Source organism: Mesoplodon densirostris, chromosome 1 (assembly GCF_025265405.1).
Source record: "Mesoplodon densirostris isolate mMesDen1 chromosome 1, mMesDen1 primary haplotype, whole genome shotgun sequence".
NCBI classification, from domain to species: Eukaryota; Metazoa; Chordata; class Mammalia; order Artiodactyla; family Ziphiidae; genus Mesoplodon; species Mesoplodon densirostris.
This window is the reverse complement of record NC_082661.1, coordinates 190,303,873-190,329,587: the sequence shown is the minus strand read 5'-3', so window position 1 is coordinate 190,329,587 and position 25,715 is coordinate 190,303,873.

Below are 25,715 nucleotides of genomic sequence, written 5' to 3'. Positions count from 1 at the left end.
TTGTATATTAGAACCATGTCCCCTGCATTGGCAGGCGGATTCTTAACCACTGCACTATCAGGGAAGCCAGGGATAATCTTTTCTAATAGAATTTTAGCCATAGGAGAGGCAGTGGCCCATCTACGAGGGAAAGCTTCAGTTCAGTGAGAAAATATACAACCATTGCCAAAACATATTTATATCCATGAGATGGGGGAAGCTGTAGGAAATCCGTTGCCAAACCTCAAATGGTCTATTGGGTAATTTAAAGTTGTGGGGTAGTGTGGATAGGTTCCCCAGCATTGTATTTTGGATGCATGTGGCAAATAAAGTGCTTTTAGTGTCTTTATTAATATTTTCCCACCAGTATTGATTCATAAAGTTTATCATTTTATCAGTAGATCAGTGATTCAATGCATATACAGTACAGTTGACTCTTGAACAACACAGGGGTGAGGGCATTGATCCCCCTGCACAGCTTGTAACATCTGCTTATAACTTTACAGGTGGCCCTCCGTATCTGAGATTCTGCATCAGCCAACTGCAGATCATGTAATACCGTAGTATGTATTTATTGGAAAAAATCCACATATAAGTGGACCCTTGCTGTTCAATCCTGTGTTGTTCAAGGATCAACTGTAGTCAGTAATGGGAATTTTAGAGTCTCTGGCAGGACTGGATCGTCATTCGGCCCAAACCAGAGCTCTTTCTTTTTATCAAACCAACAGTAATTAGATTTCCAATATTGTTTTTCCTTTTCTGTGGCCAGTTGTTGGGTATCTCTAGTCAACTTGTCTAGATTATCATTTGGGGGAACATCTTTTTGGAGCATGACAGAGGTTTGGTTGTTGGTTCCTGTGAGAGCAGCATTCTTTTTAAAAATAAATTTATTTATTTATTTATTTTTGGGTGCGTTGGGTCTTCGTTTCTTTGTGAGGGCTTTCTCTAGTTGGGCGAGCGGGGTCCACTCTTCATCGTGGTGAGCAGGCCTCTCACTGTCGTGGCCTCTCTTGTTGTGGAGCACAGGCTCCAGACGCACAGGCTCAGTAGTTGTGGCTCATGGACCTAGTTGCTCCGCGGCATGTGGGATCTTCCCGGACCGGGGCACGAACCCGTGTCCCCTGCATTGGCAGGCGGATTCTCAACCACTGCGCCACCAGGGAAGCCCAGAGAAGCATTTTTAGTATAGATATCAATGAGGTGGTTCTCTTTAGCTTCCGGGGAGTCAAGTTTAGAATGCCCAGAACTTTAATAATAGAGTGGCTGGTAGAAGTATGGCATCTAATAAATCTTGAATATATGGGCCATTTTAAGTTTTATCCCCGTTAGACGTAAGGAAATCTCTCTGCTTCCATAACATTCCAAAGTTGTGAGCTACTCCAAAAGTGTTTCTACTGTCTGTATGAATATTTGCCATTTTGCCCATGGCTGAACTATAGGCTTGAGTAAGAGCGTATCATTCAGCCTGTTGTGCTGAGGTAGCCAAAGGCAAAGGTGCTGCCTTGATAACTTCCAAAGAAGTTGCAATTGCATATCCAGCACAATATTCACCATTTTCATCTTTTAAATAAGAACCGTCAGTAAACCATGAAGAATCAACATTTGTTAAAGGGGTTTCTTGCAAGCCGTAATAGGGAGTCAAGAGATGGTCTGTCAGAGTTAGTCATGAGGAGTTTCATCCATAGAGGAGCGAAGAAGGGTGGCAAGGTTAGGGATATTACAGTAAGCAAGAGTGATATGGGATGCAGTTAACAGGAGCATTTCATAGGGAGTAAGACGTCTTGCTGAAAGATGTTGGATATGGTTGGAATTCAGAAGGGCTTTCAACAGCATGCGGAACAAAGATGGTCAGAGAGGAACCCATGAGTGTTTCTTGGTCGGCCTTTACTAAAAGAGCAGTGGCAGGAATGGCTCAGAGGCAAGAGGGTATCCTTGTGCCACAGGGTCTAGCTGCTGACTGTGATACCCTATTGGTGATGGTGATCTTCATGTTTCTAACTAAGCACCCTGAGGGCATTTCCTTCCGTTTCATAGACCTAGAGGAAAAAGGGGAGTTGATAATTAGTGTCCAAGGGCACAGAGATTCATTAAGCTTTCCTTCAGGGTTTTAAACCTAGATCATTGTGATCTTCCCAAATAATAGGATCAGGCTTAGTGTTTTTCAACAAGATATATATAGAGGCTGAACCATGAGAGAAAAATATGAAACCCTGTTATGATAATAACCTGCTAACCCAAGAAAGCCTCGTAATTGGCATTTAGTTTTGGGCTTTAGGAAATTCAGGATGCCATGGAGCCTTTCTGGATCTATGTGTAGTCCTTGTTCTGAAATCAGATGTCCTAAAAAGCAGACTTGAGTTTGAACAAACTGTAACTTCTCCTTAGAGACCCTGTGTCTCTTTGAGGCTAAAAGCTTTAGTAGATGGATGCTGTCTTCCCGTGAGGAGGCCTGGGAAGGGGAGCAGAGAAGCAAATCATCTACATATTGTAATAGTTTAGAACCTCTAGGAAATTTTACATCATCTAAATAAGCTTTTAGGGTTTGTGAGAAACAAGAAGGACTTTTAGTTAAACCTTGGGGCATTACTGTTCAGATGTATTGTTGTCCTTCCCAATTAAAGGCAAAGAGATATTGATGGGCCTTATCCACAGGGATGCTAAAGAAGGCACTACACAAAGCAATCACAGTGAAAAGCTTACTTTCAGTAGGGATGGGAGATGATAAGGTGTGAGGTTTGGGAACAACAAGGTGAAGAGGGATGACAATATTCTTTACAGTATGGAGGTCTTGGACAAATTTATCTGTGGCCATTGGGTTTCCTGGTAGGTGAAATAAGGGTATTGCAGGGACTGATACAAGAGATTATAAACCACTGGGCTTTATAATCCTCTGTTATTGGTCTGATTCCCTGTAAGCACTCTTTATTTGTAGGGTATTGATTAATTCTGAGGAAAGGCTTTGAGGGAACAATTTGGGGGTGTTTTTTGGCCATCACTTTATTTTATTTTATTTATTTATTTATTCTTTTGCGGTATGCAGGCCTGTCACTGTTGTGGCCTCTCCCGTTGCAGACCACAGGCTCCGGACACGCAGGCTCAGAGGCCATGGCTCACAGGCCTAGCTGCTCCGTGGCATGTGGGATCTTCCCAGACCGGGGCACGAACCCATGTCGCCTGCATCAGCAGGCGGACTCTCAACCACTGCGCCACCAGGGAAGCCCCTATTTTATTTTTTAATTAAGTTATAGTTGATTTACAACATTGTATACGTTTTAGGTGTATAACATAGTGATTCACAATTTTTAAAGGTTATACGCCATTATAGTTATTATAAAATACTGGCTATATTACCCATGTTGTACAATATATCCTTGTAGCTTATTTTATACCTAGTACTTTGTGTGGGTGTGGGTTAGCCGGTTTGCTAAATTAACCAAGTCCATTACGAACATAGTTTCCCATCTTATTCTAATTCTCTTTGCCAAAAGAGAGAGGTCTCAGTTTAGCTCATTAATGAACGTAGAGTTAAAGCCCACCCATGTGGATTCGACATCCATGGGGAGACCAGAATTTTCCTTAAAAATAATCTGGAGTTGACTATAATAGTCATGCATGGGTTCATTTTTTAATTTTTTTTATTTTTATTGGAGTATAGTTTCTTTACAATGTTGTGTTAGTTTCTAATGTACAGCAAAATGAATCAGCCGTACATATACATATGTCCCCTCCCTTTTGGACTTCCTTCCCATTCAGGTCAGCACAGTACATTAAGTAGATAGAGTTCCTTGTGCTATGCAGTATGTTCTCATTAGTTATCTTTTTTATGCATAGTATCAATTGTGTATATGTGTCAATCCCAATCTCCCAATTCCTCCCACCCCCCCTTTTTCCCCTTGGTATCCATACATTTGTTTTCTATGTCTGTGTCTCTATTTCTGCTTTGCAAATAGGATCACCTAAACCATTTTTCTAGATTCCACACATACGCATTAATATACAGTATTTGTCTTTCTCTTTCTGACTTACTTCACTCTGTATAACAATCTCTAAATCCATCCACGTCTCTACAAATGACCCAATTTTGTTCCTTTTTATGACTGAGTAATATTCCATTGTGTATATGTACCACATCTCCTTTATCCTTTCCTCTGTTTTTTTTTTAATTTATATTTTTAGCTGCATTGGGTCTTCATTGCTGTGCGTGGGCTTTCTCTAGTTGTGGAGAGTGGGGGCTAGTCTTTGTCATGGTGTGTGGGCTTCTCATTGCGGGGGCTTCTCTTGTTGTGGAGCACAGGCTCTAGGTGCACAGGCTTCAGTAGTTGAACTGCGTGGTCTCAGTAGTTGTGGCTTTCGGGCTCTAGAGTGCATGCTCAGTAGTTGTGGCACATGGGCTTAGCTGCTCTGTGGCATGTGGGATCTTCCTGGACCAGGGATTGAAGCCATGTCCCCTGCCCTTGGCAAGTGGATCCTTAACCACTGCGCCACCAAGGAAGTCCCTCCATTCCTCTGTTAATGGACATTTAGAGAGAAACCCACGCACCTATGGTCACCTAATCTATGACAAAGGAGGCAAGAATATACAATGGAGAAAAGACAGCCTCTTCAATAAGTGGTGCTAGGAAAACTGGACAGCTTCATGTAAAAGAATGACATTAGAACACTCCATAATACCATACACAAAAATAAACTCAAAATGGATTAAAGACCTGAATATAAGGCCAGACACTATAAAACTCTTAGAGGAAAACATAGGCAGAACACTCTTTGACATAAATTTCAGCAAGATCTTTTTTGACCCACCTCCTAGGGTAATGAAAATAAAAACAAACAAATGGAACCTCATTGAGTTTTTAAATGCAGGCCTGAATTTTGTTCCAATCAACAGCTTTCAGGAAACTCTAGGGATTGCTAAGTAGAGTCCCTTAGCAATTGCCTGAGCCTGATCACAAAATAGGGCAGGGGGTTAATCTCCCATTTGTTATTCTAGAGATTTTTCAAGACGTGACCAATTAGCAGTTTTCATCCAATGTTGGGTTCCACCTTTGCCAAAAAGCATGTGGACTAGTTGATATTAAGTCTGAGAAACCAGGTTGAAAAGTCTGGACAATTATATTAAATTCCTCAGTGAATTTATGAGGAGCTTCAGTAACTTTAAGAAAACCTTTGACTATGGTTTGTAGTTCAGTCTTAGTTCAAGGAACATAGGAAATTAGGAGCTTAGCATTAGGATCCTAGGAGGGTTTGATTTTTAAAGGTGCAGGTTTTAATGGGTTGAGATGAGGAGGAAGTAGGGAGAGGTTCAGAGAACAAGGGAAGTTCAATGATAGGGTTGAAATGAAAAAGAGGAGGATACAAAGAGGAAAGAACAGGCACAGTAGGGAAAGGAGAAGTTAGCACAGGAAGTGAAAGGGGAGAAGAGGCCTCTGATGCTTTTTTTACATTCTTTTAATTTTTTATTTGCCTCAATCATAAGTAGTATTTTGTAAAGAGGCAGCTTTAGAGTCCTGATTGCACTTGGAAGCCTTGAGGTACCATTTAAAATAGGCATCCCATTCACTTTATTGTGCTTTAGAGCCATGGTCTTCTGTTTTAGTTCTGATAAAAACAGGTTTGGGGAGGTCAAAAGTTCCCCACAATGGCCACTGAAGTTCTAAACGATCTTTGGTTAGGCTGGTCCATTTAGTTAAAAATGAGCATGAGGGTCAAGATGGCGTACTAGGAGGACGCAGAATTCATGTCTCCTCACAACTAGGGCACCTACGAGGCACTGGTGGGGGACCACGGGCACCTAAGGGGACAGGAGGAACCCCCAGGGACCGAGTAGGACGTGGGGCATGGGGGGAGTGAGGGGGGAGGAGAAGTGGAGGCGGGCGGGACAGGACTAGCGCCCCTAAGGGGCGGCTGGGGGAGGGGAAGAGGTCCCACACCCGAAGGGGGAAATTGGGGAACCATTGGGAGGGCAGAGGGTCAAAGGGGGAGTGTGGCCAGGTTTCCCCTGCCTATGTGGACACCCAGGAACCTGTTGAGATCCCGGGCCTGATCCTCTGCCCACCTAGGCCCCCTCCAGCAGCATGGGTCCTATGGGAGTGGGAGGGGGGGAGTGGGAGGGGGAAGGGGGAGCAAAAGTAAAGGCCAGACCTCCGGGACCGGCACCCCTGAGGGGTGGCTGGGGGAGGAGAGAAGTTCCTATACCCAGTGGGACCCACCCATGGTTAGGGGTCCAGCGGCGACAGAGGAGACCCTGGGGGAGACAGTGGGGGAGGAGGAGCGTGAAGGAATGGAAGGGAACAGGGCCAGTGCGTTCCCTGTCTACTTAGGCACTGGGGAGCCTGTTGGGCTCCGGGGCCTAACCCTCTGCCCTCGGAGCCTCCCTCCTGCTGTGCAGAGCCCACACCCCGCCCCTACGCCACCAGGGCCTTTGCGCTACACTCGGAGACCCCTCTGAGACCCCCTCCAACCAGCTGGGCCTAAACCCCACCCACACACCCTCACCCGGGGCCCTACCTCCAAACTCTGGAACTCCACACTCCAGAGGCCCTCCTTTCCACGTGATGCCTCTCCCCTTCCACGCAGGTCCTAAGCAGAGACCCCTGCACCACCATGCTTTCACATCACCCCCCACCCGCCTAGGTCCCGCCCCACCCTAAACCCCAGCCCTGCCTAAGTTCCACCCCCATAGCCAAGGCTTTTTTTTTTCTTTTCTTTTTTCCTCTTGTAGATTGGGGTTCTGTTTTACCTTGTTGATTCATTGTTTTTGATACTTTTCTATTTTTATTTTTCCTAATAAATCTTGTATTTTTCTAATTTTATTTTATTCTTTATATTTTGTTAGGGATCTCTCCTTTTGGCTTGTTGCGCTTGCCCCCCCCCCTTTTTTTTCTTTTTTCTGATGTGGTTTTATTTTACCTTGTTGCAGTTGTTTCATTTACAGTTCCATTTTTCCTAATATATTTTTTATCTTTCTAATTTTATTTTGTTTTTTATTCTTTGATATTATACTGCTCCTTTTTTTCCTCTTTTTAAAAAAATTTTATTTATTTATTTTTGGCTGCATTGCGTCTTCGTTGCTGCGCGTTGGCTTTCTCTAGTTGCGGCGAGGGGAGGTACTCTTTGTTGTGGTGCACGGACTTCTCATTGCGGTGGCTTCTCCTGTTGTGGAGCATGGGCTCTAGGCACGCAGGCTTCAGTAGTTGCAGCACGCAGGCTCGGTATTTGTGTCTTGTGGGCTCTAGAGTGCAGGCTCAGTAGTTGTGGCGCACAGACTTAGTTGCTCCGCAGCATGTGGGATCTTCCCGGACGAGGGCTCAAACCCGTGTCCCCTCCATTGGCAGGAGGATTCTTAACCACTGCGCCACCAGGGAAGCCCCCCTTTTTTTCTTTCTTTCTTCTTTTTTTTTTTTTTTCTTTAACAACTCCACGAAGCTTGTGGCATGTTGGTTCCCAGGCCGGAGGGCGGGACTGAGCTCCTGTGGTGGGAGCTCCAAGTGCAAAACGCTGGACTAACAGAGAACCTCAGACCCCAGGGAATATCGATCGGAGTGAGGCCTCCCAGAGGTCCTCATCTCAGCACCAAGACACAGTTCTATCCAACTGCCTGCAGGCTCCAGTGCTGGACGTCTCAGGCCAAACAACCAGTAAGACAGGAATACAGCACCACCCATCAAAAAAAAAAAAAGTATGTTACGGACGAAGGAGCAAGGTAAAAACCTACAAGACCAAATAAATAAAAACGAAATAGGCAACCTACCTGAAAAAGAATTCAGAGTAATGATAGTATAGATGATCCAAGATTTCGGAAACAGAATGGAGAAAATACAAGAAACATTTAACAAGGATCTAGAAGAACTAAAGAGCAAACAAACAGTGATGAACAACACGATTACTGAAATTAAAAATACTCTAGAAGGAATCAATAACAATAACTGAGGCAGAAGAACGGATAAGTGAGCTGGAAGAAAAAATGGTGGAAATAACGTCCAGGGAGCATAATAAAGAAAAAAGAATGAAAAGAATTGAAGACAGTCTCAGAGACCTCTGGGACAACGTTAAACACACCAACATTTGAATTATAGGGGTCCCAGAAGAAGAAGAGAAAAAGAAAGGGACTGAGAAAATATTTGAAGAGATTATAGTTGAAACCTTCCCTAACATGGGAAAGGAAATAGTCAATCAAGTCCAGGAAGCACAGAGAGTACTACACAGGTTAAACCCAAAGAGAAACATGCCGAGACACATATTAATCAAACTATCAAAAATTAAATACAAAGAAAAAATATTAAAAGCAGCAAGGGAAAAGGAACAAATAACATACGAGGGAATCCCCATAAGGTTAACAGCTGATTTTTCAGCAGAAACTCTGCAAGCCAGAAGGGAGTGGTAGGACATATTTAAAGTGATCAAAGGGAAAAATCTACAACCAAGATGATCCAGCAAGGATCTGATTCAGATTCAGTGGAGAAATTAAAACCTTAACAGATAAGCAAAAGTTAAGAGAATTCAGCACTACCAAACCAGCTTTACAACAAATGCTAAAGGAACTTCTCTAGGCAGGAAACACAAGAGAAGGAAAGACCTACAAAAACAAACCCAACACAATTAAGAAAATAGTAATAAGAACATACATATTGATAATTATCTTAAATGTAAATGGATTAAATGCTCCAACCAAAAGACATAGACTGGCTGAATGGATACAAAAAGAAGACCCGTACATATGCTGTCTACAAGAGACCCACTTCAGACCTAGGTACACATACAGACTGAAATTGAGGGAATGGAAAAAGATATTCCATGTAAATGGAAATCAAAAGAAAGCTGGAGTAGCCATTCTCATATCAGACAAAATAGACTTTAAAACAAAGACTATTACAAGAGACAAAGAAGGACACTACATAATGATCAAGGGAGCATTCCAAGAAGAAGATATAATAATTTGAAATATTTATGCATCCAACATAGGAGCACCTGAATACATAAGGCAAATCCTAACAGCCATAAAAGGGGAAATTGACAGTAATGCAATAATAGTAGGGGGCTTCCCTGGTGGCGCAGTGGTTGAGAGTCCGCCTGCCGATGCAGGGGACACGGGTTCGTGCCCCAGTCCGGGAGGATCCCACATGCCACGGAGCGGCTGGGCCCGTGAGCCATGGCCGCTGAGCCTGCGCATCCAGAGCCTGTGCTCTGCAATGGGAGAGGCCACAGCAGTGAGAGGCCCGCCTACCACAAAAAAGAAATAATAATAGTAGGGGACTTTAACAGCCCACTTTCACCAATGGACAGATCATCCAAAATGAATATAAATAAGGAAACAAGCTTTAAGTTACACATTAAACAAGATGGACTTAATTGATATTATTAGGGCATTCCATCCAAAAACAACAGAATACACATTTTTCTCAAGTGCTCATGGAACATTCTCCAGGATAGATCATATCTTGGGTCACAAATCAAGCCTTGGTAAATATAAGAAAATTGAAATTGTATCAAGTATCTTTTCCAGCCACAACGCTATGAGACTAGATATCAATTACAGGAAAAAATCTGTAAAAAATACAAACACATGGAGGCTATACAATACACTACTAAATAACCAAGAGGTCACTGAAGAAATCAAAGAGGAAATTTAAAAATACCTAGAAACAAATGGCAATGAAAACACGATGACCCAAAACCTATGGCATGCAGCACAAGCAGTTCTAAGAACTTTATAGCAATACAATCCTACCTCAAGAAACCAGAAACATCTCAAATAAACAACCTAACCTTACACCTAAAGCAATTAGAGAAAGAAGAACAAAAATCCCCAAAGGTAGCAGAGGGAAAGAAATCATAAAGGTAAGATCAGAAATAAATGAAAAAGAAATGAAGGAAACAATAGCAAAGAACAATAAAACTAAAAGCTGGTTCTTTGAGAAGATAAACAAAATTGATAAACCATTAGCCAGATTCACCAAGAAAAAAAGGGAGGAGACTCAAATCAACAAAATTAGCAATGAAAAAGGAGAAGTAACAACTGACACTGCAGAAATACAAAGAATCATGAGAGATTACTGCAAGCAACTATATGCCAATAAAATGGACAACCTGGAAGAAATGGACAAATTCTTAGGAAAGCACCACCTTCCAAGACTGAACTAGGAAGAAATAGAAAATATAAACAGACTAATCACAAGCACTGAAATTGAAACTCTGATTAAGATCTTCCAACAAACAAAAGTCCAGGAACAGATGGCTTCACAGGCAAATTCTATCAAACAATTAGAGAAGATCTAACACTTATCCTTCTCAAACTCTTCCAAAACAGAGCAGAGGGGGGAAGACTCCCAAACTCATTCTATGAGGCCACCATCACCCTGATACCAAAGACAAAGATGTCACAAAGAAGGAAAACTACAGGCCAATAACACTGATGAAGATAGATGCAAAAATCCTCAACAAAATACTAGCAAACAGAATCCAACAGCACATTAAAAGGATCATACACTATGGTCAAGTGAGGTTTATCCCAGGGATGCAAGGATTCTTCAGTATATGGAAATTAATCCATGTGATAAATGATATTAACAAATTGAAGGAGAAAAACCATCTGATCATCTCAATAGATGCAGAAAAAGCTTTCAACAAAATTCAACACCCATTTATGATAAAACTCTCCAGAAAGTGGGCATAGAGGGAACCTACCTCAACATAATATAGTCCATATATGACAAACCCATAGCCAACATTGTCCTCAATGGTGAAAAACTGAAACCATTTCCTCTAAGATCAGGAACAAGACAAGGGTACCCAGTCTCACCACTGTTATTCAACATAGCTTTGGAAGTTTTAGCCACAGCAATCCGAGAAGAAAAAGAAATAAAAAGGAATCCAAATCGGAAAAGAAGGAAAACTGTCACTGTTTGCAGATGACATGATACTATACATGGAGAATCCTAAAGATGCTACCAGAAAACTACTAGAGCTAATCAATGAATTTGGTAAAGTAGCAGGATACAAAATTAATGTACAGAAATCTCTTGCATTCCTATACACTAATGATGAAAAATCTGAAAGAGAAATTAAGCAAACACTCCCATTTACCATTGCAACAAAGAGATAAAATACCTAGGAATAAACCTACCTAAGGAGACAAAAAAACCTGTATGCAGAAAACTATAAGACACTGATGAAAGAAATCAAAGATTATACAAACAGATGGAGAGATATACCATGTTCTTGGATTGGAAGAATCAACATTGTGAAAATGACTATACTATCCAAAGCCATCTACAGATTCAATGCAATCCCTATGAAACTACAAATGGCGTTTTTCCCAGAACTAGAACAAAAATTGCACAATTTGTATGGAAACAGAAAAGACCCTGAATAGGCAAACAATCTTGAGAAAGAAAAGTGGAGCTGGAGGAATCAGACTCCTGGACCTCAGATATTACTACAGAGCTACAGTAATCAAGACAATATGATACTGGCACAAAAACAGAAATATAGGTCAATGGAACAGGATAGAAAGCCCAGAGATAAACCCACGCACATATGGTCACCTTATCTTTGATAAAGGAGGCAAGAATATACAATGGAGAAAAGACAGCCTCTTCAATAAGTGGTGCTGGGAAAACTGGACAGCTACATATAAAAGAATGAAAGTGGAACACTTCCTAACACCATACACAAAAATAAGCTGAAAATGGATTAAAGACCTAAATGTAAGGGCAGACACTATAAAACTCTTAGAGGAAAACATAGGCTGAACACTCTATGACATAAATCACAGCAAGATCCTTTTTGACCCACCTCCCAGAGAAATGGAAATAAAAACAAAAATAAACAAATGGGACATAATGAAACTTAAAAGCTTTTGCACAGCAAAGGAAACCATAAACAAGACGAAAAGACAACCCTCAGAATGGGAGACAATATTTGCAAATGAAGCAACTGACAAAGGATTAATCTCCAAAATATACAAGCAGCTCATGCAGCTCAATATCAAAAAAACATACAACCCAATCCAAAAATGGGCAGAAGACCTAAATAGACATTTCTCCAAAGAAGATATACAGATGGCCAACAAACACATGAAAAGATGCTCAACATCACCAATCATGAGAAAAATGCAAATCAGAACTACAATGAGGTTTCACCTCACACCAGTCAGAATGGCCATCATCAAAAAATCTACAAACAATAAATGGTGGAGAGGGTGTGGAGAAAAGGGAACCCTCTTGCAGCGTTGGTGGGAATGTAAATTGGTACAGTCACTATGGAGAATAGTATGGAGGTTCCTTAAAAAATTAAAAATAGAACTACCGTATGAGCCAGCAATGCTACTACTGGGCATATACCCTGAGAAAACCATAATTCAAAAGGACACATGTACCCCAATGTTCATTGCAGCACTATTTACAATAGCCGGGACATGGAAGCAACCTAAGTGTCCATTGACACATGAATGGATAAAGAAGGTGTGGCACATATATATAATGGAATATTAGCCATGAAAAGAAACACAATTGAGTTATTTGTAGTGAGGTGGATGGACGTAGAATCTGTCATACAGAGTGAAGTAAGTCAGAGAAAAATATCGTATGCTAACCTATACATATGGAATCTTAAAAAAAATGGTTCTAATGAACCTAGGAGCAGGAGAGGAATAAAGACACAGTTGTAGAGAATGGACTTGAGGACATGGGGAGAGGGAAGGGTAAGCTCAGACGAAGTCAGAGAGTATCACTGACGTATATACACTACCAAATGTAAAATAGCTAGTGGAAAGTAGCTGCATGGCACAGGGAGATCAGCTCAGTGCTTTGTGACCACCTAGAGGGTTAGGAGAGGGAGAGTGGGAGGGAGATGCAAGAGGGAGAGGATTTGGGGATATGTGTATACGTATAGCTGATTCACTTTGTTATACAGCAGAAACTAACAACACTGTAAAGCAGTTATACTCCAGTAAAGATGTTTTAAAAAATGAGCAGGAGCAAGGACTGTAGTTTTTAAACATAAAACTGGCCAGGATCCCAGAAAGAGAACCAACCTAAGAGTCCTTAGAGGACTGGGATCCCATAGTTCAAAAACAGAGACACTGTAGAAGAAAACTGAGTATTCATCAAAGAGGACGATGCCTTTATGAAGACACTCTGAATAAATTTGGAGGGCTGGACCAAAAGGAGGGAGCTCAAATCCAAGAGCATACTTATTTAGCTGAAAGGAAGAAGATGACTCATGGAAGTGTTGCAGGAAGGGGGACCCCTTCCAGGGCCCGAGAGTGGGCCCTTGTCTAACACTCAGAAATGAATTGTTTGAGGAGACACACGTGCTGACAAAGCAAGAGACTTTATGGGGAAGGGGTGCATGGGTGGTGAGCAGCAGGGTAAGGGAACCCAGGAGAACTCTGCCACGTGGCTCACAGTCTTGGGTTTTATGGGAATGGGGTTAGTTTCTGGGTTGTCTCTGGCCAGTCACTGACTCAGGGTCCTTCCTGGTGGCATGTGCATCACTCAGCAAAGATGGATTACAGTGAGAAGGATTCTGGGAGGTTGATAGGGCATATGGACTGGATTCTCCTCTCTCCTTTTGACCTTTCCTGAATTCTACCAGTTGGTGGTAGCTTGTTAGTTTTGCATTCCTTACCAGGACCTCCTGTTTAAAATAACTCATGCAGCTGGTTACTGTGGTGCCTGGCCAGGGCGGGTGGTTTTAGTCAGTGGTTCCCTAACAGAAGCAGAGATTACAGGGGCTCAAGTGGGTACTACACACAGTTCCAAGGATTGTTAGTTCCTCAGGCGTTCAGTTGAGTCGAATCCTATCTCTGACACCATATAATGTCAACCTGAAACAAATTTAACAGTGGTTCTTATTAAGCAAAGATGAGTTTATTTGGGAGTAGCAGAAGAATTGCAATTTGGGGCCAGCGAACTATGGTGAACCATAAGCAAGTCCGAGGAGACAAAGTGGAGGTTAGCTTTTATTAGAATCTGGGAGGAAATTGGGGAGTGTTGTTTAGAACAGAAGTCCATTGGAGGAGGGCGAGAGTTTGGGCTTGTGGTGGTTTGACATTGGTTTCAAGTGGTTGGCAGTTTGCTGTTACTGAGGAATGTGGAAATCTTTCTGCTGGCTGTGTAAGTTGAGAGGAGGTGTGAGAGCTCTTCCTTCATGATTTCCCGACTCCATTTTATTTTATTTATTTATTTTAAAAATAAATTTATTTTTTATATTTGACTGTGTTGGGTCTTCGTTGCTGCACACGGGCTTTCTCTAGTTGCAGTGATCGGGGGCTACTCTTCGTTGCAGTGTGCGGGCTTCTCATTGTCGTGGGTTCTCTTGTTGCAGAGCACGGGCTGTAGGCGCGTGGGCTTCAGTAGTTGTGGCTTTCAGGCTCTAGAGTGCAGGCTCAGTAGTTGTGGCACACGGGCTTAGTTGCTCCGCGGCATGTGGGATCTTCCCGGACCAGGGCTCGAACCCGTGTCCCCTGCATTGGCAGGCGGGTTCTTAACCACTGTGCCACCAGGGAAGTTCCCCGAAGCCATTTTAAATTGGGGTTCCATTATCCAGTTTCACAAGTCTGAGAAAAAAGCTTCTTCTAAAAGAAATAGAGAACTGTTGTTTGAATAGAGCCTGTTTGAATGTTTGTTAGTCTGACCTTTGGTCATGTATTTCTATGTGATGGAATTCTCAATTTATATTTTTATTTATTTTTTATTTTTTTATCTTTATTGAAGTATACTTGCTTTACAGTGTTGTGTTAGTTTCTGCTGTACTCAATTTTTAATAATGTTTCTAATTGAAAAAACTGTTAGACCTTTATTCTAAGTAGCTACTTCTTTTTTTCTTAAGTAGCTACTTTCTTACTGCTTTTTGAAAGCAATATGAAGCCAAATTATTTCTGATTGTCACTTATAATTAGTTAACAAAATGCTGAAAGAGATGTTGGAAAGGAGATTAAAATTTTTTCCCAAGATTCTCAGTGTGCTGATCTCCCTATTTCTTATCCCTGAAGTTGTATGGTTCTGAACAGCTGTCCTGAGGAAGCAGCTCTCATACACGGTATGTTATTAAGTGTCAGGATTCAAAGGAGTGCACAACTGCTTTGTAGAATTTGATATTTTTCATACAAACATGACAGAAACTTCTTTGAGGATGGAGTCAGAAAGGTTAAAAGCATGAACAAAAGAGTTTTGATTGTATGTTCTTGTGTCAGTGTACCAGTGGAACAAATTTGGAAAATGGAATGTCTAGAGGAAAATGTTAGCTCGGTACAGATCGTCCCTGCCCCACCATACTGCACACCTCTCTAGTGGACCAGAATATTCATGTTTCTTATCAGATTGTGTTGGGTCAGCATTGTTAAATTTCCATTATCCAGGGACTTCCATGGTGGTCCAGTGGTTGAGACTCCGAGCTTCCACTGCAGGGGGCTTGGGTTCGATCCCTGGTCAGTGAACTAAGATCCCGCATGCTGCATGGTGTGGCCAAAAAAAAAAAAGGTTCCATCATCCAATGCCCTTTTAAAAATCAAATATCAAAAGTAGTTTTACCTTTCTTACGGGGCACACTGCAATTGAGACTAGAAATTTCTACTCATTAGTCACATTCCTTTCTTCTTTTCTTGAAAATATACCATGATCTTTGGATGAGAATTTGGAGAATACCCTAAGTTTAACCAGGCAAAGGGAAGCCATTGAGGGCTTTTAAGCAGGAACGTGATTTAGGTAATCTAAATTTCTGGTGGTTTTTTTTTTTTTTTTTTTTTTCTTTTTGCGGTATGTGGGCCTCTCACTGTTGTGGCCTCCCCCGTTGCGGAGCACAGGCTCCGGATGCGCAGGCCCAGCGGCCATGGCTCACGGGCCCAGTCGCTCCGCGGCATATGGGATCCTCCCAGACCGGGGCACGAACCCGTATCCCCTGCATCGGCAGGCGGACTCTTAACCACTTGCGCCACCAGGGAAGCCCTCTGGTGGCTTTTAAGATCTTTGTCAGTTGTGCCTCGTGGTTTGACTCTTATGTGTCTAGATGCAGATTCTGTATATTTATCCTGTTTGGGATTTGTTGTGCTCTCCAAATTTCAAACTTACGTCTTTTATTCAATGGAGAATACTCAGTTATCATCTCTATAAGAACTGTTTTCCTACATCCTCTTGTCTTTTCTCCTGAACTCTAAGTATGTGTGTTACACCTTCTATCCTTTTTGTCTCTTAGTCCTTCTAGTGTTTTGGGGGGGAAAATGAGAGGAGTGGATTTCTCTCTCAATGATATATTCCAGGTAATTTAAAAGATTTTTTTCCTATAAGTCAGATTTTTTTCAGTGAACTTATTTTTTTAATATTGAGTTTAAATTTTTAATTTAATTTTTTTTTTTTTTTGGCTGTGCCTTGTGGCTTGCAGTATCTTAGTTCCCCAACCAGAGATTGAACCTGGGCCCCCAGCAGTGGAAGCGCTGAGTCCTAACCACTGGACCACCAGGGAATTCCCAAATTTTTTATTTTAGATGGTCTATTTAGATGGTCTACTTTTTCAAACCTGACAGGATCTTTTTTTGATAACATTTTGTCCCTTGCTTTGATATCTTTTGTTAAGCTTCTTAACCCATATACTTACTTTATATTCTGCTTCTAAATTCCATCATCAAGTCCTTGGGTGTCTGATTTTACTATTTGATTTTCTAACTCTCCCTCTTGAAGGTTTCTGTGGTGTTTTGTAATTTTGGATTGTGAACTTTTGTTCCTCTGGAAATCCGGAAGGCCTGGGTTGATGTTGTGTCCTCCAGAGAGGATGTGTGTTTGTTAATTTCTCAGATTGTGGTTTCTTAGAACACTCAGGTAGTATAAATTGAAGCCTCAATTTATATTGTTTGAGGGCGAGCCTGTGGTTACAAATTCCCAGAGATAAGCCCTGCTCCCTGATGAGACATTTCAACTTCATCTTGTAGGTACCCAAGGCTTTGTTCCTTTATCCTCCACCTCTCAAGGCAATTGTCACAGAACCAAAGGTTCAAGCTTACTAGGACTAGCAGATGTCCTCAGAACCACCATGGCATCAATGCCTCCTTACCTCCCAAGTTTCCTCTCTATTTCCTATTCTCCTTTACTCCCTTTATTCTCTCTGATTTTACTTCCTCACTTGCGAGCTCAGCTAAGCATTATGCATTTAAGAAGATATTTCTTTATCGTGTCTAGTTTTGTAGTGGGAATGTTTTTTCAAGATATTTATTCCTCCAAAGTATCCAGAAATGAAATAGCTGTATGAGCAATTTTTATTTTTTAAAGTTCACTCTGTGTCTGGTATGGAGAGTGAGTTGGACGGGGCCGATAATGGAAAAGTGAAAAACAGTTAGGTTAACATTATAATAGAACAGATAAGAAATACAGAGGGATTGCAAGATGTGTATACAACCTAAATGTCCATTGACACATTAATGGATAAAGAAAATGTGATATGTACATACAATGGAATATTATCCAGCCTTAAAAAAGAAGGAAATCCTGCCTATGTGACAACATGGATACACCTTGAAGGCATTATGCTAAGTGAAATAAGCCAGTCACAGAGGAAAAAATACTGCATGATTCCACTTAAGTGAGTTGATGGGGTTTAGGACATGTGACCCCAAAATACCACACCTTGACATATTGAATATTTTAAGCTAAAGGAGTTTGAAAAAATGTCAGAAGCAGGAAGATCACTCTGCCCTCCTCCCGTCCTTGCCCTTCTTCCCTGAAACAGGTCATAAAATGCTCATGTGCTAAGTTTCCCCCACTTTACTACAATTCCCTCACCCTCCTGAACCTCTCATATTCCTCCACCGTGGTACACTCTTCGTCAAACCCAGCATAAAATACTCAGGTCTAACTGTTTCTTTGGATCTTCATTTTCTTATGAAGGCTCCTATGTCATGTACACAACTACATTAAATAAATTTGTGTACTTTCCGTATACTTTCCCCCTGTTAATCCATCTTTAATTTTAATTTAATTTTCAGACCCAGCCAGTGACCTTAAAAGGGCCGAGAAAAGATTTTTCCTCCATTGTAAGGTATCTAAAATAGTCAGAGTCATAGAATCCAGGGGCTAGGAAGAAGGGGAAATGGGAAGTTGCTAGTCAAGGGGTATAAAGTTTCAGTTCTGCAAGATGAATAGGTTTTAGAGACCTGTTGTACAACACTGTGCTCACAGTTAACAATACTGTATTATACACTTACATTTTTCAAGAGGATAGAGCTCATATTAAGTGTTCTTATCACAAAAAAGCAAAATAAAAACAAAAGAATTGTTTTAATAAAAAAGAAGCCTTGGCCTATGGCGATCGTATAGAAGATGGAGAGAGCTGATTTTTTTAAAATGCCCTATCTTTTAAAGTACACAAGTAACATAGTATTATAAAAATAAGCCAGACAGGGAACTCCCTGGCAGTCACAGTGGTTAGGACTCTGTGCTTCCACTGCTAGGGGCCCGGGTTCAATCCCTGGTCGGGCAATTAAGATCCTGCAAACTGCAGCATGGCCACAAAAAAAAAAAGAAAATTAACATAATAATAAATGAACCAGTCAACAGTGTAATCCATTGCTTCTCCTCCCCACTCAGAGCTAGCACTCTCCCCTAGAGATAACTTCTGTCTATATTCATTAAGACTTTTTAGGTATTTATATGTTTTATGTAGATTTGATTTTTATTCAGGTATGGTGAGGCCAACAGATCAGGATTGCCATTGAAAAGGTAGCTGATTACCCACAGTTCCCGAAAGGAGGGAGGTCCACCACAGCCGCTATGCAGGGCCACAGGAGAGAACACTGAGGTTGGTTGGTCGCAGGCGGAGAGAGATGGGGAAGCTGTGTGCAGGAGCCTTTTTGTGGTTTTTGAGAGGAAGAATGTCTGCTGACACAGGGTAATGGGCTAAACAGGTCTAAAATCGGCTAGTTTGAATAATTTCTTTGGCTCCATCACCTAGAAGCTGCCCCTAGTTGTCTGGTACTGGCCTTGGGTGGGTAGGGCTGTGGGAATAGTGGCCCTGAGTGTAAAAGCCAATAAAGGAGGCAGTTGCGGATGTGGGTCTGGGCTGGGTGGTTTGCACATGAAAATTGCACTCGCAGCCCTTTGCTGTCTCTAGGAATCAGCTAACCCTGGGAGAGGTGGGCCCTCTCTGGTTAGCAAAGCCCCAAGATGCCAAAGTATCAATACAGAAACTAGAAAATGTTTCACTGTACAAAATAATTTTTTTCTTCCAAATTGAGGTTATATTTCAGCAGGTTGCCTTTTCCACATAGCACAAAATATGAACATCTCTTTATGACAGGATATTGATCTACATTTTTTAAATGACTACATAGTATTCCGAATGTACAATAATTTATTTCACCATTCTACAATTTTTGAACTTTTGTTTCCAGTTTTTCATGATCATGAACAATGTGGTAGTGAAAATCCTTACCACTTTTTGTATGGTTGTATAGTTTTATAAAATACTTAAAAGTGGGATTTCTGGACCAAAGGGTTTACGTGTTACAAATTTGTAATTTAATAAATTAAATACATAATTTAATCTCAATTAAAGTTTAATCTAGTTTAATTCCAAAAAAGTAAAACAATTTACATTCCCACCAGTAGTGTAATGGAGAGGGCTGTTTTTCTCATAGTCTCAATAATATAGGATTTTATCAGTCTTTTAACTTTTAGTCAATTTGGGGAAAATACCAGTATCTTAGCTGTTAACCACTAACAAAATTGAGCCTATGTGAAAATACCAGACATAAGAGAATTCAAGGCAAAAAGGATTTAAAAGGGCAGAGTGATATTTTATTTTGATAGGTCACCTTCTACCAAGAAAATAGCCATAAACCTTAATGTATTATATAATTTCCAATGTCAGTGTCATATGGTTCAATCTAATATTTAATTGCATAGCTTCAAAATGTATAATACAAAGATTCAGAAATACAAAGATAAATTGCTAAACCTGTACTTATCATAGAAATCTTTAAAACATTTCAAAGATGAGCAGATCAGGAAGAATAAATAAGGATAAAGAGGATTTGAACAACATAATTAACAAGCTTGACCTACTAAATACACATAAGTAAACAGAGTATAAATTTTTTTGCAAATTCCCATGGAATATTTAGTACCTCCCAGCACACACATAAGCATCTTAGATTTATTGAAAAAGTAAATTTTCTGGGAATAGTGATTACTATTTTAATATAGTAATAGTTTAGGTTGTAACCTAAGGAAAAATTGCCCGTAGTAGGAAAAAGCAAGAAAAGGCAAAATGTTTCAATCAAGTTTTGCAAACAGGGAAAAGACAGCCACAAGGAAGAATGCCTTGGCCTCCTGCATGGCTCCAGCTAGGACCCCTTGGGCTCTGGAGCCATCTCTGGAGCCCCCAGGCCCATCTCTCTTGTCAGCACTCTTCTGTTTCTAGGTTAAGGAGCTCAGCCTTCTCAGATGTGGCTTGAGAAACATAGCCTTCTAATCCAGGAGAGTAAGAAGACTTAGAAGTGGGGAGGGGGCCGGAGTGAGCAGCAGAGAAACAGTCTTCAGGGGTTGGGCCTGGGTGTAAGGGACACACCCCAACTGAGCAGCCTCCCTCTTCAAATCCTCCTCGAAGGCCTGATCTGACTGAGGTCAGAGCTGCCTGCTGCTGGAAAGCAGGGAGCCCTAAATGCTTGGCCAGGGCTGTGGATATCCTCACTGGCTTCCTCCGGGAAGGTATGCCGGACTAGGCCAGCACCTAATTTATCGGACTCTAGATCTGGAAGAAATCAGATCAGCCCGGGATCCCTCGGCCAACTCTGAAGACAAGATGGGGATCACACCTGTGTGTTAAAGAGGTTTCTGCCTAGTTGTGGCTCGTAGTAAACACATACCAAAGAAGGTAAGAGCTTTCTTTCTAGCCTGAAGTACAGAAATAGCTGAGACCATGAGGGCAACAAACTTATGTTTCACCAGGGAAATAGATAGAGGTTTGGCCTGGGGACAGAGTCAGAGACGGCCCCTTTGTTATCTCATCCATTTACCAAGGGAGTGTCTTTGCTGTGTACCTTTCGAGGTCTTCGAGTCCTGGATGATGAATCTTGCATTTCTTGGGTTTACTTAGTGGGCAGATAAACAATTACCTACATTAAAAAAAAAAAAAGATAATGTCAGATATGGATGATACTAAGTCAAATCCTAGAAGGACAAGGACTCTCACCCATGCAGTGTAAATGTGCCAGTTACCAGAGAAGATGGCTCAGCTGGGGAATCACCAGCTAGAGAAGCAGTTAGTCATTACCAAAAGGCGCTGAGGACATATCAAGCTCATGTTTCATTTTTTTTTTTTTAATAGGAGATAGTCTTTTTTTTTTTTTTTTTTTTTTATTCTTGGCTGTGTTGGGTCTTCGTTTCTGTGCGAGGGCTTTCTCTAGTTGCGGCAAGCAGGGGCCACTCTTCATCATGGTTTGCGGGCCTCTCACTCTCGCGGCCTCTCGTTGCGGAGCACAGGCTCCAGACGTGCAGGCTCAGTAGTTGTGGCTCACTGACCTAGTTGCTCCGTGGCATGTGGGATCCTCCCAGACCAGGGCTCGAACTCGTGTCCTCTACATTGGCAGGCAGATTCTCAACCACTGTGCCACCAGGGAAACCCCCATTTTTCATTTTTGATCTTATGCAGTTTTTACTTTTTCAGTTTTTGCCCTGAGAATTATTTTACTTCTCTCTATTCTGTGCACTTCCAAAACCCAAACACTTTAATATATAGCACGGCTCTATAGGCAAGTTACCAATGATCAAAGCAAGTTGTGAGTCATTGGTGGATTCAATCATTGCTGAATTCCCTTCCATCTCTAAAACTGCAGGTATCTAGGGGGAGTTTGGTTGGTTTGGTCATGATGGCTTCTCACTTTACCCCATACTCAGATTCTGCTTTCACAACATACCTTATATCTGGGAACCATTTTGTGGATTAAAAAAAAAAAAAAAAGATATGGTGCTTTTTTCTTTGATTATTTCTTTATTATGTTAAACCAAGATAAGCAAGGTGAGCCTTTCATTTTGATTTGCAAGGGAAAAGATAACAACTCTTTGACAATCCCCAATACAATAACCTTCAAAAATAGAGGAAGGAGAATGGGGTAGAAGTAAAGGAGGGGAAAAAATATAGATGTGGAATCCACTCTTGATGTTTAGTTAGTACATCTCACAGTGCTTCCTGAAGAAGAGCTAGAGAAAGATTCATCTATGTTGGGTAAAAATAAATCCAGCATAAAGTTTATTCAATTACTATTTAATGAATCTCCACTCTGTGTCAGGTACTGTGCTAAGTCCTGGAGATAAAATGATGAATTTGCTCACACACAGTCTTTGCTCTCAAGGAACTCACAGTCTAATAGTAGAGAGATACAAAATTGAAAACTAGAATATGGTATTTTTTTTTTTTTTTTTTTTTTTTTTGCGGTACGCGGGCCTCTCACTGTTGTGGCCTCTTCCGTTGCGGAGCACAGGCTCCGGACGCACAGGCTCAGCGGCCATGGCTCACGGGCCTAGCCGCTCTGTGGCATGTGGGATCTTCCCGGACCGGGGCACGAACCCGTGTCCCCTGCATCGGCAGGCGGACTCTCAACCACTGCGCCACCAGGGAAGCCCTAGAATATGGTATTTCAGTGATGAAAATGTTGACAAAAATTCAATGAACTATCAAGAGGAAAAAAGGGGAATTTTATTTGAGCCAAACTGAGGATTATAACCCAGAAAGTAGATTCTCAGGAAGCTCTGAGAACTGTTCGGCCTCTTAAAAGTGGAAGGCACAGTCATATACATTATGAAGACAAAGGATCGTACATCAAAATGACTAATAGAATGCTTGGCAAGGACTGATAGTCAATTCTAGGTTGTCCAGTAGTACTTATGTCAATTTACCCTGTATGTGCATTATGCATGCCCATTGTTTTATATTGAATTATAGATATCATCAATAGTTTCAAGTCATTTAGACATCATTATTCTAGTTGGAGTTTTAAATATACATTGAGAGGCACAAGAGATTATTACTCTTAATCACACAGAGCACAATCAATATAGCCAACAACAATAGCAAAGTCAGAAGCAAAGATTTAAGCCATGAATCCCCAGGGCTTAACCATTTACCCAGAATTTCATTTAGACTAGAAAGGGGATTGTTCAATGCAGAAATCTGATTTTATATGCGACTCATTAGATAGCTATATTAGCGGACTAATCTGGTATGAAAGCATAGAACAAGTTTCCCATTGCAAAGCAGTTTTAAGAATCGAGCCGTTTGGTTTTCCAACATCATTTCCCATTACAGAAACTTCAGAATTGAGTACATTTATCAAATGTAGTAAACAAACATGGAGGTACATGCTGACAAGAAACACTTTAGAGGAACATCTGAAAAGTCAGTGTCAAGAATTATGAGGGACCTATTATGAGGGCCTTTTATTGACAAAGGAATTTGATGACAGATCCAACAATCAGTTAAATTGCCTCCATTAACTATACTTTGTGACAACTTACTACAGAATTTTCTTTCCGTCTTCAACACTGGGGCAAAAGGATAGCTAGAAGTAAAACCAATAACTTTACATTTTGATAGAGAGATAGATATTTGGTAAACACTACAGTTGAACTAGTAGGATGGGTCTAACAGGCCTGGTACAGACTCTTGGGTTAGCTGTCTGCTACTGTTGTCTTCTTCTATCCTAGCTTGGTGATGCTTGAATTAGTTAGTTGAAGTCAGGTGCGAGAAACAGGGCCCAAAGTCCATTTAGGTGGAGGGGGCTTTTTATTTTATTTTATTTTATTTATTTATTTATTTAAAAAAATTTTTTTTACACCACCACCACCACCACCCCATGGCTTTCCCCCCTTCATGTCCATTTGTTTGTTCTCTACAACTGTGTCTCAGTTTCTTCCCTGCAAACCAGTTCATCTGAACCATTCTCCTAGGTTCCACATATATGCATTAATATACGATATTTGTCTTTCTATTTCTGACTTCACTCTGTATGACAGTCTCTAGATCCATGCATGTCTCAACAAATGACCCAATTTCGTTCCTTTTTATGGCTGAGTAATATTCCATTGTATATATGTACCACATCTTCTTCATCCATTCGTCTGTCGATGGACATTTAGGTTGCTTCCATGACCTGGCTATTGTAAATAGTGCTGCAATGAACATTGGGGTGCATGAGTCTTTTTGAATTATGGTTTTCTCAGGGTATATGCCCAGTATTGGGATTGCTGGGTCATATGGTAGTTCTATTTTTAGTTTTTTAAGGAACCTCCATACTCTTCTCCATAGTGGCTGTATCAATTTACATTCCCACCAACAGTGCAAGAGGGTTCCCTTTTCTCCACACCCTCTCCAGCATTTGTTGTTTGTAGATTTTCTGATGATGCCCATTCTAACTGGTGTGAGGTGATACCTCATTGTAGTTTTGATTTGCACTTCTCTAATAATTAGTCATGTTGAGCAGCTTTTCATGTGCTACTTGGCCACCTGTATGTCTTCTTTGGAGAAATGTCTATTTAGGTCTGCCCATTTTTGGATTGGGTTGTTTGTTTTTTCAATATTGAGCTGCATGAGCTGTTTATATGTTTTGGAGATAAATCCTTTGTCCATTGATTCGTTTGCAAATATTTTCTCCATTCTGAAGATTGTCTTTTCATCTTGTTTATGGTTTCCTTTGCTGTGCAAAAGCTTTGAAGATTCATTAGGTCCCATTTGCTTATTTTTGTTTTTATCTCCATTATTCTAGGAGGTGGATCAAAAAAGATCTTACTGTGATTTATGTCAGAGAGTGTTCTTCCTATGTTTTCCTCTAAGAGTTTGATAGTGTCTGGTCTTACATTTAGGTCTCTAATCCATTTTGAGTTTATTTTTGTGTATGGTGTTAGGGAGTGTTCTAATTTCATACTTTTACATGTAGCTGTCCAGTTTTCCCAGCACAACTTATTGAAGAGATTGTCTTTTCCCCATTGTATATCCTTGCCTCCTTTGTCATAGATTAGCTGACCATAGGTGTGTGGGTTTATCTCTGGGCTTTCTATCTTGTTCCATTGATCTACGTTTCTGTTTCTGTGCCAGTACCATATTGTCTTGATTACTGTAGCTTTGTAGTATAGTCTGAAGTCAGGGAGTCTGATTCCTCCAACTCTGCTTTTTTCCCTCAAGACTGCTTTGGCTATTCGGAGTCTTTTGTGTTTCCATACAAATTTTAAGATTTTTTTTCTAGTTCTGTAAAAAATGCCATTGGTAATTTGATACGGATTGCATTGAATCTGTAGACTGCTTTGGGTAATATAGCCATTTTCACAATATTGATTCTTCCAATCCAAGAACATGGTATCTCTCTCCATCTGTTGGTATCATCTTTAATTTCTTTCATCAGTGTCTTATAGTTTTCTGCATACAGGTCTTTTGTCTCCCTAGGTAGGTTTATTTCTAGATATTTTATTCTTTTTATTGCAGTGGTAAATGGGAGTATTTCCTTAATTTCTCTTTCAGATTTTTCATCATTAGTATATAGGAATGCAAGAGATTTCTGTGCATTAATTTTGTATCCTGCAACTTTACCACATTCATTGATTAGCTCTAGCAGCTTTCTGGTGGCATCTCTAGTATTCTCGATGTATAGTATCATGCCATCTGCAAACAGTGACAGTTTTACTTCTTTTTTTCCAATTTGTATTCCTTTTATTTCTTTTTCTTCTCTGATTACCATGGCTAGGACTTCCAAAACTATGTTG